This window comes from Sus scrofa, chromosome 18 (assembly GCF_000003025.6).
Source record: "Sus scrofa isolate TJ Tabasco breed Duroc chromosome 18, Sscrofa11.1, whole genome shotgun sequence".
In the NCBI taxonomy this organism is placed as follows: domain Eukaryota; kingdom Metazoa; phylum Chordata; class Mammalia; order Artiodactyla; family Suidae; genus Sus; species Sus scrofa.
The window spans coordinates 29,004,781-29,018,659 of NC_010460.4; the positions used below are offsets into that span (position 1 = coordinate 29,004,781).

General features: G+C 43.4%; 1 long non-coding RNA gene across 1 annotated transcript in view; it reads right to left on the reverse strand.

The window, feature by feature from the left end:
* Positions 1-5,878, reverse strand: part of LOC106506804 — a 38,877-nt gene extending 32,999 nt beyond the window's left edge. Inside the window, exon 1 of the long non-coding RNA XR_002340271.1 lies at positions 3,688-5,878. This is a non-coding gene — a long non-coding RNA (uncharacterized LOC106506804). The remainder of the gene's footprint in view (positions 1-3,687) is intronic.

The window sequence follows — 13,879 nt, forward strand, 5'->3', positions numbered from 1 at the left end:
AGAAACAGGTTTCTCTAATTTCAACTCTCAGAAAGAAGAGCATGGAGTCTGGCATCCTCTCCCTACCAGAAGCCTCCAGGGCTTTTTTTTTTTTTTTTTTTTTTTTTTTTGCAAACTGATGAGCCACAGAATTTTGGAAAGATCCTGTTATATCCTCTCCCTTGGGCAAGGAGAGTCTAATGCCCTCACATTAGCAGCTCATCATCATGAAATTCCGCTCCAAACTGATTTGTGTCTTCATTTCTATACCTAGTAATTACAGTACTCAGATACATGAGCTTATAACACGAACCTGTGCCCTCTGCCTTCAGGTGAGGTGCATAAGGTGGGAGCTGGCTAAGCCTCTCACTGTGACAACTTTGAAAAACTCCTTTCCTTCATTCAGCCTCTTTGTCTCTAGGCCATAGTCTCTCTCAATTTGACCTTCTCAGCCCTCTAGGTGGGAATTTTGTATCAAAGATATATTTTTAGGTACAAATGGCCCTTTTTAAACACACACCAACCATCCCTTAAGGGCCCAAGGAAGAAGCAACGATCCACTTCAACACTAGACAAAAAGCTGTGTTGAACTGTGTGAGCAGAGCTCCACTATCTTCATGTATTTTTAAGAGACTTTCAAGGGTAGTTTTAATTACCCTTCAGGCCCTACCCTCTGGGTGAACTGGGGCTCTACTGGGCTTGAACAACTTAGATGTAATATGCTGCCCTTCTAAGAATGGTAGCCATGCACAGAACCTGTCCCTCTCAGAGAGCCCTATCGTACCCACATAAAATTAGAAAATAGAGTGACAGATTCTTGCTCTTCTTATCTAAGTCCAGCGGAAATTTTAAATGTGTTTTCATTGGTTGAGGCTATGAAAAGCCAAAATGCCTACTGGGCTGTGTCTCTACTGGCAAGCAGAGATCATTTCCTCTCTGGGCTCTATCTTGGCAAGGTGCTCACCACCTTCCGTAATGGGGCAAACCAGTTCCTGGTGAGTTTTCTTGACAGCTCTTGAGCCTGACCTTTGCATTAGTGAAACACTCTGAGGTCAGTAGAGAATGCACATGAGGGAGCCTTCAAATAGTAGATAACCAGAGATGCTAATTTATTTTTGGTGTGGGATGGGCTGCAGGTATGGCATATGGAAGTTCCCAGAATAGGGGTCAAAGTGCTGGCCTACGCCTCAGGCACAGCAATGCCAGATCGGAGCTACATCTGCAAGCTACACCACAGCTCAAGGCAACGCTGTGTCCTTAACCCACTGAGCAGGGCCAGGGATCAAACCCACATCCTCATGGATACTAAGTAGGATTTGTTTCTGCTGAGCCACAATGCGGAACTCCAAGATGCTGATTTAAAAAAAAAAAAAAATACTAGGTCCTGGCCTCACCTTCTACCTCACCCAGCCACCACCTCCTGGATCTCCATCTCTTAGGGGCCCCACCCATAGAGGTCCCGCCCTCAGCAAAAAATACTATCAGGTCCTTTTCCAGGTTAATTGAATCAGACACTCTGAAAATGGGTCCAGGTATTGTATTTTTAAAAGCTCCCCCAGGTGATTATGATAAATATAGAAGTTAGAGAACCACTGATATCCATTATCCCAATAAGTCCTTCTAGCCACACTATGAAATAACTCAGAAAAAGTGAAACACATAGCAAATAACAGCAGACTGAAAGTAGAATCCATTTCCTTATCTCTAACCTAATATTTTCCCTAACTTTACAGTAAGTAGTTATGTCTCAAATCTAAATTATCAACTTTACTGATTATAATCCAGGTGAAATGGCAGAACACTGGGAATTCTATGCCGTCCACCCAACCGTGGTGTGTTGGAGGAATGGGAGCAGCGCAAGGAGGCAAAAGTCATATTCCAAAGAGAAAAACATTCCAGAATTCACAGAATTTCTTTTTCTTTTTCTTTTTCTGCTTTTTAGGACCACACCCATGGCATATGGAAATTTCCAGGCTAGGGGTCGAACTGGAGCTGCAGCTGCTGGCCTACACCAGATCTGAGCTGCCTCTGTGACCTACACCACAGCTCACAGCAATGCTGGATCCTTAACCCACTGAGGGAGGCAAGGGATCGAACCTGCATCCTCATGGATACTAGTTTTGTTCCTTAGCACTGAGCCACAATGGGAATGCCAGAATTTCTATTTCTGAAGGCAGTGTCACTATCCTTTTAGATTTCTAGACCTCAAAACTTAATTATCTTTGGGCCCTACTTTTCAAAAATATGTCCAGCCATTCCTATTCTTTCTTCAAAAAATTTCTCCTCTTCCTTTTCTTTTTTTTTTCCTTTTGTCTTTTTTTAGGGCTGCACTCGTGGCATATGGAGGTTCCCAGGCTAGGAGCTGAATGGGAGCTGTAGCCTCTGGCCTACGCCACGGCAACGCCAGATCCAAGCTGCGTCTGTGACCTACACCACGGCTCACAGCAACGCTGGATCCTTAGCCCACTGAGCAAGGTCAGGGATTGAACCTGCATCCTCATGGATGCTAGTCAGATTTGTTTCCGCTGAGCCACGATGGAATTCCTCCCTTTTTTCTCATTGCCCCCACCCAAACCAAAATTATTGTAACTAGTTCATAATGAAGCTCACTGGCACCAGACTCCTCTCTCTTCAAGCCCTCTTGCTCACTCTTTCCAAATAAATCTCTCTAAAATATGTTTCCGCTATTTCACTGCCATTTTCCAAAATTTTCATTGATTCCCATTGCCTGTAGGGCCCAAATCCCTTACCCTTCACAAGGTTGCCAAAACTCACCTTTCCAAATAATCCACACCTTTCTAGTCAAACCCCTCATGGCTTCTTGGATGCACAAGGTACTTTTCCAGCACACACTGCAAACTGTGAAGGGAAGAACTTTGCAAGGAGACAGTCCTGTGTCCAGGTCCCTACTCCGCCCCTCACACCACTGGGTGAGGGTTGAGAGGTTAGTTAACCTTTCTGACTCAGCACTTCCTTTGCCACAGGAAAATAACAATACTGGCTTCCTAAGCTTGTTAAAAGGGTTAATGACTCGATGGGTAAAATGACACAAAGTAGATGCATGGAGGCGGTAGATGTTACTCCTGATTTGACTGCAGCTGTCCTTATTCCCACTCCCTCCAGCGCTGGTTATTGACTGTCATTTCTCAAATCTTCACCCACCCCGCCTTGCCCCACTCAGGGCTCAGGGCTGAGGCTACAACCTACGTTTCTGCTTTGCCAGCTGCTTCTTGGTAGCCTCTCCCAGAAGGAGGCGCTAGAGGGAGGCTGCTCTTGCTGTTAGGCATTCCCGTGGGTGTTCCAGAAATAGTTTCTCCTGAAGCAGCAGCGATTTCCAGTTTGCAGTTTCTCCCACACTCCAGAACCAGCCTCACTGTGGCTCTAAGAGGCACCAGCCCCACGTGGGCAGGACCCCTGCTTCAGCTCCAGAATTTCTTCTCCAAAACCCAACCTTTTCCCTTTGTCCTTCTATCCCTATGGGTGGTAGCTGCTTCCCGCACTTCCTATCTCTGTAATGCCTCACAATTTCCTTTATGTTTTCTAGAATCCAGTTAGGAATTCTTTATATTAAATTGCTTGTTAAAATAACTGGTGTGGCTGATATCCTTCCCAACATTTCACCTCTTCCAAGTTGAACATACACCTCACTGCCCGGAGGCCACCAGGGCCAGCCCACCCCCGTGAATTCTCACAGACCCTCAGACTCACCACAGATGAGAGCCGGGATGACCCTGGAAATAAAATTCCAAGCCCACTCTCTTGTTTCCACAATCAAAGAAACGCAGGCTCGACAGTTAAAGACAGCAGCACCACCTAGACCCAGTCACTCTCAGGCTTTCTGCGAGGAAACACCCACCTAAACAGCTCACTTAGCGCTCAGGCATTGGAGACCCTGCAGCATCTTCATTACTGCCTTAGGACATCATTTAACTGAGACTATTTAACTTCGCATTAACCATCCTTATAAAAGAACACTCCTGTGTGAGTCACTGGGCAGCAAATGGGAGCTGGCTCTGTATTATAGACTATGTTTTTGTGTGGACACCTAGAGAGGACTCCAGATAAAGTTTGGTGAATTAATTATGTAAATAATCCAGACCTTTCAGCATACAGAAAGGACATCCATACCTCTCATGTGTTCTAGATTATGGCTAGCAATGACCAATATCTGAACCGGATAACATCTGAGAAGAACAGTTTTCTTACCTTCATAGATGCTGAAAGATCTTCTGAGGTTTTTTTGCTTCTCAGATGCAGCAAAACAGAGGCTTTAATAGAATTTTATAAGAATGCATATTCTGCTCATTAGAAACTTCATGTAAAGTCACAGCTCAGTTTTATCAGGTGATGCTTCCTCATTGATAGAATTTAATACTAAAAATTATAAATAAAGTCCTAAATGGGACAGACATTCTAAAGAGGTAGTCTGGTTTTCAAATTTCCTTCCATAACTGGCTGTAATAATATCAAATTATCAGAAGGGAAAAGTAAACGCAGCATGAGAAGTGAGTGACTCAATGAGAGTTTTTAAAAATTTTAAGTCTGATTTATTGATCTCTGTGTCTTGTATAGATAAGCTGGAGACATGAAAGCACAAATAGAACATCACAAAATATTGTTTGGTCCCATAAAAATGTCATTCTGGATTAACATTCACATTATGAATGATTATTAGAGGATTCTTTTGGGCACCATGCTGTTCTTCTAATGAAAAGACAAATACAGAATGAACAGTCTGCTCATTACATTTCCAATGAGATGATTTTTTCTTTCTGGCGACTTCTGAGACAGGGCATGGCCGTGACAGCCTGCCACAGGAACACCCTCTAGGACTCAGAGTGTGACCTGACTGTTGCCAAGGTGCACACATACTATACATGCTTCTCCTGCACATCTCAATGTCTCTTCCCAAGGAGGTGGGCTCTGCCTCGGGATCAGTCTGCAAGGACAAGTCATGTCAACATGCAGCTGCTGGAGGGATGAAAAAGAGGAGGGGCTGGAGGATGTTAAGGAGGCAGGCTTTCTTGCCAAAAAAAAGCAACTGAGGATTAATTAGTTAAAACTTTGGCCTATGCATCCTAATTTCTTTATATGGATTTGGAAATTTCATTGGAAATGAATTTGGGGCTCATATTGGCCAGATAAGTAATTTCTTTCTTTGCTTGTTTTTGCATTTGAATCTTTGCCAACCTTAGAATTTAGAATTTAGGGATAAGGCATCCAGTGGACCAGAAAAGCATTTGGACACAAGATTCAGTGCAAACATGTATTAAGCACACTACATGCTGAATAGCAGAGGCGGGGGTCAGGGGCACCGAATAGCCTAGGGCAGTTGTTCCCAAATGATGCTGCACTTAGAATCACCTGAGCAACTTCACAAATAACACACCCTGAGACCTGGGTTACACTCCACACCAGTTCAATCAGAATGTCTGCATGGATGAACAATTTTTAAAGATTTGCCAAGGTGATTTCCATGTGCAGTAATGATTGGGAATAATTTGCTCTGGGGAAAAGAGACTGAGCTTTGGAGTAAACCAGACCCAGGCTGATGTTCTTGTTCTTCTGCTTCACCAGCTGCGTGTCCTTAAAAGAAACTCGAGCTCTTTGAGGCCCAATTTTCCTCCTTGGCAAAGGGAGCTTCCAACACTACTTTAAAGAGTTGTGGTAAATATCAAATGAGGTGATAAGAACAAAGAGCACATGTTACTCAGTAAAGGGTTGTTAGTAAAGAACTTAGAGCAGAAATTAAAAGAACCAATCATAATTCAAGACAAAGTCAACTAGGTGCTAAAAGTAATGTGGGAAGGGAGACAAGAGCAACTGCTAGATGGCCATTGATCTGAGTTTGTTTTTTGGTTTTCTTTTTTCTTTTCTTTTTTCTTTTTTTTTTTTTTTTTTGCTTTTTAGGGCCACACCTGTGGCATATGGAGGTTCCCAGGCTAGGGGTCCAATCAGAGCTACAGCTGCCAGCCTACACCACAGCCATGGCAACGCCAGATCCGAGCTGCATCTGCAACCTACACCATAGCTCATGGCAATGCCAGATCCTTAACCCACTGAGCAAGGCCAGGGATAGAACCCACAGCATCATGGTTCCTAGTCAGATTCGTTTCCGCTGTGCTACGACGGGAACTCCAGATCTGAGTTTTGACTTATGGGACCATTTGAGTTGGCTAAAATTAAGGTAAATATTTTCCTAAATGAAGGAACAGAAAGTGGAGGCATGAAATATAGAATAGCAGGTTCTGGAGTTCCCTCTGTGGTGCAATGAGATTGGTGATGTCTCTGGAGCCCTGGGATGAAGGTTTGATCCTTGGCCCCACACAGTAGGTTAAGAATCTGGCATTGCTGCAGCTGTGGTATAGGTTGCAACAATGGCTTGGATCCAATCCCTGGCCCAGGAACTCCATATGCCTCGGGGCAGCCAAAAAAGAGAGAGAAAAAAAAAAAGAATTTTAAGTTCATGAATCATCAAGAAGACACATACGGCAGCATCGAGGGGCACAAAGGGTGTGGTGGGAAGCGAGCCAGGGATGCCATAGAGGGCCCTGAATGCCCTTCCAGAGAGTCTGAGCCTTTTTCTGCCCACAATGAGGAATCGGTGTGATCTCTGAGATGGAAATGGTATGATGAAACTTTTGTTTTAAGCTTGAGAAGAGAGAGGTTTAGAGGCAGACAAACCAAACAGAAGGTAATAAAAACAGACTTGGGGTGGGGGCATTAAGCCCTGAGTTATGAGATGGACACAAAACCATATGGCACCTGGCAGTATGAGCACCTGATTAACTGTAGCAATTCACCCACCAGAGTTTTCAGGGTTTTCATGTGCGTGGCTGGTTAGTGGCGTCATGTGCACAAGATGAGGGATTTTCAGGGTAAAGACGCTGAGTTCTGCTTCAGACATGCCAAGTTTCAAGAGAGACATCCCACAGGCAGTTGGAAATGTAGGTCAGCAGCTCAGAAGAGATGGGCTGGAGTCATGGTGGGTCGGGAGGGAGGGCAGCACATGGGTGAAGCCGTGTGAGAGAGTGAGATGGCCTTGGAAGAGAAGTCAAGCAAGAAGGCCCTCCAGGACAAGGTGGGAACTTTGAGAGAGGCTGCATTTACATAGTGACAAAGGAGAGAACCTCAAGGAGAATCTGGAAAAAATAGTGTCTTGAAGGGCAAAGGAGGCGAGTTCCCAGGGCTCCGTAGTCACATTGGAATCAGGAATTAGGCAGTCAGTGCTTCCCTTTGAAAAGGTAGGTTCTGTCAGGACAGAGTTTGGAGGGTTGAAGAAGGAATGTGTGCCAGAAACAGAGTGCTGAGTCTGAACCCTAAAGAAGCAAGTCTGAAGAGGGGTGGGTTTCTGTAAAAATATTTGACCATTCACTTAGGTCAATAAAAAGGGGACCTGAAATGGAGACATAGAGAAAGAGAGGGACATTGATGTGGTAACATCCTGGGAGAGAGTAAGAGGGCAGGTGAGAAGAACTGAGACTTGGAAGAAGAAACTAGAAGTCAAGAGTTAATGAAGGATTAATAAAATATTATTAAATGGTGTTGAGGCCACCTGAGATATGAGAGAGAGAGAGGGAGTGAGGGAGAGAGGGAGGGAGGTGTCTGATGATGAGAGCTTGAGCTACAGGAGAAGGTGTTGTGATAAGGATGGACAAGGTGAGTGCCGTGGAGGCTGAAAGACAAGATGCTGTGGTGCTGCCCAACGAGGGTTCCCATGGCCCAGCACGGGATGGGATGCTAGCTGGACTGGGGAGGAAACCTGAAGTGAGCTGGGGCTTATGAGATGAGGTAAAGGTAAGGACAAAGGGTCTTGATGAATCTTAAGAGCAGGTTTACTGGGAGAAACTGAAGGGGAAAAAAAGAAGCCTAAGAAATTGTCTTAATGGAAGGAAAATTAAGACATCTTGCTTTTGGAAATGAGCCATTTATAAGAGGATGAGTCTATGATTTGTCTTTGGGAGTGGAGTTCAAAAATCAAAACAAAGTAAGATGATGACTGGGAAAATAATTCCTAGCCTGTAAAATACGAATCACATTTTATATATTGTTTTTGTTATTTTGGAGAGGATAGGGTGAGGAACAGCAGAGCTAAGCTGGTGCATGAATCATTCATGTGGACACTGAGGTCACCTAGGATGATGGCAAGGAAAGGGAATGGAGGGTAACGTTCTATCCATATTTATTAGGGAACATGGGGAATTGTCCATATATCAATAGATGACAGAAAAGAGGATGGTACCTTCTTGTCTGGACATGGACCTAAAATGGAGGATGATTTGTTTAACAAAGGTGATGCAGAAACATCTTGGAAATGGCACCGTGGGGGTCAGAGGAATATAACTCTTCTCCCAGGGTTGATACTGATAGGTAGATCTCCACTGGATAGATCTTGAAGGCAAGGAAGTCATCGAGAATGTTCAAGAAAGGTCTTTTCATGGCAACAAATAAAAATCCACGCATAACAGCACACACAAAAAGTGGGGGCAGTTTACTGTAAGACTATGAAGATCTGACAGAATCCTGAACAGGAAGCAAAGTGCATTTGGGCTTTAAATGAACCAACATTTGTTTCTAGAAAGATGTTGGAGACCAAGGAGCCATCTCCACTTTCCATTCATGTTAATAGCGCTTCTGCTTCTCTCTGTGGCTCAGCTTCCTCATCCTCTCCCTTAGTTTTTTCCTTCATTTTGTTTAAATTTCACACAGCCCAGCATGACAACTGGCTCCAACTCTTCATCCCCTCTCGTGCTTCTTCCCACGCTATGGTCTCTCCTCCTCTCTTCCCCAGTTCAGTGCAAGAAAGAAACGAAGCTCTCTGACTGGATATGTCAATGGTCTCTTGCTGGCCTCTGGGTTGGCTGCCCAGAGGTCAGTGTCTCTCCTTCGGGGCAGCCTCATAGGGTTCGAAAATCCGCTCAGGAGAGGCTGGAGTAGAGCACAGCAATGCTGGGCTCAAGGGGATGTCAAGACTCCATAAAATCCAGGGATGGAGGGGGTACAAGAAGTCATGTTTGAGAAGTCTTCGGTGAAAAAGATCTAAGGGAAAGTTGGCAAAGGACAGAGAGGCCAAGAAGGAGGATAAACGTATCAGTGTTGGGGGCCACATCTTACTGTCATGGCCAATCAAGGAGGCAGGAGTTGGGTATAGGCTGGAAAGACCAGGTAAACTGTGCATGGGCTCTGTGGGGCTCCATTCATAGTCTTGAGGAAACCAGCTGGCCTCACCCCATGGCATAGTCTGGGTGAAAGTTCTCGAGCTGAGCAGAAGCCAGGATGGCTGGATTAGTTATACTTTTCCATTTTTCCTTCTTAGAGGGGAAAGGATGCCAGATAGGGGAGACCAGGCAACAACACTCAAAATTCAGAGTCTGGGGAATCAACCCTAGGAAAAGCTGAACTAAGGCAAAAGGAGAAATCCGTTGTCCTCCCAGTGGGAAATGGCAAGTGAGCCCCCGGGCTTGATCCTTGCTCGTGCTTGGGAATGCCTTGCACAAATCCAGATGTTCAAGCTCACGGAGGGTACCTGCCTAGAAGTCCTCAAGCCAAATTTCTCCAACCAGGGCCAGTGAGTTGCCTAGCGCACCTGCTGACAACAGGCCAGCCTTTCCCACGGTATGGGGTTACTTTGTAAAGCTGCTGGTTTCACAGAGTTAGGGTTCCCAAGCATCAACACAGAGACAGAATGGGTGATGTGGGGACAGAGCTGGGGAGGGAGGGTGGGGGAGACACGCTGGTGATAAAAACACGGCATGTGGAAGGAATGAAGAGAGAAGCAGCAGAGAGAAACTGTCACAACAACAGTCTGGAAAACGCACAAGAGCAAAAACGTTTCTCAAAACACTGTTCATTTTCCACTGAAAGGAACCAGAGCTCCTTTTAGGGGCAACAGAATTACAAAATAAGCTTAGAATATCTTATCTTGTGCCAGAAAGCAAGGAAGTGATCCCAGAATGACGGGGACATGTCAAAAAGACACAAAGCCAGACTACGCAGGTTCCTTTTAGCCAAATGTGGCACAACAGTAACACATTTGAGCCTCAAAAGTAGCAATAATCCTAAGAGATTATAACCTGTTGAATCAAATAGGAATTACGAATCCTTTCAGATACAAATAAATACACTAATAAATCCAAAGTTGGGAACAGGCTATTTACATGGTGTCAAAGTCCTCTTTACAAAATACTTACTAATTATAAGGTGGGGGGAGAGTTGCCTGGCAGACACACCTTAATCAAATGATCAAAATCTTCATTGCCAGTAATCATCCAAATCGAAACGTGATATTGAGGAGGATGCAATGAGAAGAGCACAGCATTACTTTGGGGGTAACTTTTGGTCCTGAGCAAGATGCATGTCCTGAATCTAAGCAAGAGGACATATCAGCCCAAACTGAAGGACGTTCTGCAAAATAACTGAACTTCCATCTTCAAAAGTGTTAAGGATTTGAAAAAAAAAAAAAAGTGGGGGTAGGAGAGGGTTGCTGAGCATCTGTTTCCAAATGAAGAAACCTGAAGGGGCAGGATAACTACATGCTATGTGTGATTCTGAAGCAGATCCCTTTGTTATAAGATCGGTATTAGGACAACTGGGGGAACCTGGATGGGCTTGTTGACATGGAGGAGTGAAATTTTTCTGTGTCAGTGTCAGTTTCCTGGTTTTGATAGTCAAACTGTGGTTAAATAGAGGAATATCTTGGAGTTCCCTCTGTGGCACAGTGGATTAAGAATCCAACTGCAGCAGCTTGGGTCGCTACAGAGGTGCAGGTTCAATCCCTGGCCCAGTGCAGTGGGTTAAAGGATACGGCATTGCATTGCCACAGCTGTGAATTCAGTCCCTGGCCTGGAAACTTCCATGTGCTACGGGTGCAGCCATAAAATTAAAAAAAAAAAAAATAGAGGGGCATCTTTGTTTATAGGAAACGCACACTGAAGTATTTGGGGGCAGCAGGGCATCATGTCAGCCACTACATCTCAAAACAAGGGTTTTCTACTACAATTTCAATTTTCTGTATGTTTTTGTTTGTTTTAAATGTTTTTTTAAAAAACACAAAATACATAATAAATCAGTCTCTTATGTCTAAAAAAAAAAAATCCAGCTTTGTTTCAGAGTATGTAATGGATAAATAGGGGGCCCACACAAAGGATACCCACATCCCAGAACCTGTAAATGTGGCTTATTTAGAAAAAGGATCTTTACAGATGTGATTAAGGTAAGGATCTCAAGATGGGGGCATCCTGGATCATCCTGGGCCCTAAGTCCAAAGACAGGTGTCCTTACAAGACACACAGTGAGGGCAGACACACGGAGGGGAAGTTCCTGTGAAGATGGAGGCACAGATTGGAGTGATGCAGCTACAAACCCAGGGATGCCTTCAGCCACCAGAGACAGGAAAAGGCAAGGAGGGCTCTCCCCCTTCTCTGGAGGGAGCATGGCACTGCCAAGGCCTTGATTCAACATTTCTGACCTCCAGAACCATAAGAGAACACATTTTTGTTGTTTCAAGCCACCCAGTTTGTGGTAATTTGTTACGGCAGCCCTAGGAATCCAACACAGAGTGCTTTTTTCTTTTATTTTGTTGGATATAGAAAACTAAGTAAAGACGGAAAGCAGAATGGCCTTGGCTGTCCTCACCAATTTAGGCTGTAGGAGCCAGAAGGCGGACACTCACCCTCTCGATAGGACATAATGAACTTCTGAGAAAAATGACTTTTCCACATCACAACCCCACCAAATATTGCATCTGACCTTCACCATTGACGCCTTGGGTGCCAAAGCTCGAGTCCGGTTGGGATTCTTCTGGTTGGGCAGTAGTCCTCAATCAGGAGTGATTTTGGCCCCCAGGGGACATTTAACAATTTCTGGCCAGTTTTGGCTGTCTGAACTGTGAGAAGCAGGTTGCTACCAGCATCTAGTGGGTAGAGGCTGGGGAAGCTGCTAAATATCCCACAAGCACAGGACAGTTCCTCACCACAAAGAATTATACGACTTAAAATTTCAATAGTGATGAAGTTGAGAAGCCCCATTCTAAAGGCACATCTTCCGTCTTTGTTTTAAAAACAATACTTACATTCTCTGTCAGGGTAAAAACTGGAGAAGAAAGGAGGAGGCATTCTACACACCCTTTAGACTAATTTTTTTTTTCCTTGAGCAGAGAAAGGTATATTGCAGGGCCATGCAAGGAGAATGGGTAGTTCAGGCTCCAAAACCCCCTGAGCTCCAGGACTAGTTTTTTCCCTTGTGGTAAGAACAGATAATATGAAATCTACCCTCTTGGCAAAGTTTTTGGTGTACAGTACAACACTACTAACTACAAACACAGCAGATCTCTGAAATACACTCCTCTTAAACGACTAAAGTCTACCCCCATTGAACTACAACTCCCCCAACTCCCTTCGCCCAGCTCCTGATGACTACTGCTCTACTTTTGCTTCCATGAGTTTGAGTACCTGGCTACTTCATATAATAGACTCATACCATGACAAGCTTATTTCACTCAGCAGAATGTCCTCAAGGTTCATTCATATTGTCACATAGGACAGGATTTCTTTCTTGTTTATGGCTGAACATTACATGTCCATTATGTATCTATACTGCATTTTCTTTACACATTTATCCACCGATGGACATTTAGGTTATTTCTACCTCTTGCCTACTGTGAATAATGCTACAATGATTATGAGTCCAGATGCCTTTTCAGGATCCTAATTTCAATTCTCTTGGCTTAATATCCAGAAGTGGGATCTCTGGATCATAAGGTAGTATTATTTTTGATTTTTTGAGGAATCTCTGTGCTGTTTTCTATAGTCGCTGTACCATTTTACATTTCTACCAACAGTGAATGACAGTTTCAATTTCTCTATGTCCTCTCCTATACTTGCTATCCTTTGTTGTTTTTGTTTGTTTGTTTGGTTGGTTGCTCATTTTTAACAATGGCCATCCTCTGAGATGATACTTGTTGTGGGGTTTTATTTTGTTTTATAGTTCATTGGTTTTGAACTGCATTTATATGATGATTAATGATGCTGAACTTCTTTTCATATACTTGTTAGCCATCTGTATGTCTTCTTTAGAGAAAGTCTATTCAAGTCCTTTGCCCATTTTCAAGTCATTTGTTTTTTGTTTGTTTTTTGCTGTTGAGTTGTATGAGTTCCTTATATATTTTGGATATTAACCCATTTTGGGTTATATCATTTGCAAATATTTTCTCCCATTCTACAGGTTGCCTTTTCACTTTGTTGATTGTTTCCTTTGCAGAGAAAAAGCTTTTTGGTTTATGTAGTCACACTTGTCCATTTTTGCTTTTCTTGCTTATGCTTTTGATATCAAGTCCTAGAAATTATTGCCAAGACCAATGTCATGAAAATTTCCCATATGTTTTCTTCTAAGAGGTTTGCAGTATCAAGTTTTACTTTTAAGTCTGTAATCCATCGTGAGTTGACTATTGTGTATGGTGTAAGATGAGTCCAGTTTAATCCTTTTGCATGTAGATATTCAGTTCTCCCAACACCATTTGTTGAAGAGACTATCTTTTCCTCATTGTGTATCCTTGGCTCACTTGGAGATTATCAGTGGACTGTATATGTATGGGTTGATTTCTGGGCTCTTTATTCAGTTCAATTAGCCCATATGTTTTTATGCCACTATCATACTATTTTAATTACTGTAGCTTTGTAATATATTTTAATATCAGGAAGGGTAATGCCTCCAGTTTTATTCTGTCTCAAGAATGTTTTGGATATTCAGGGTCCTTTGTAATTCCATACAAATTTTAGGATTGTTTTTTCAATTTCTGTTAAAAATGCCATTGGAATTTTGATAGGGATTGCACTAAATCTGTAAATCACTTTGGATAGCATGCACATTTTAACAATATTAAATCTTCCAATTCATGAATATG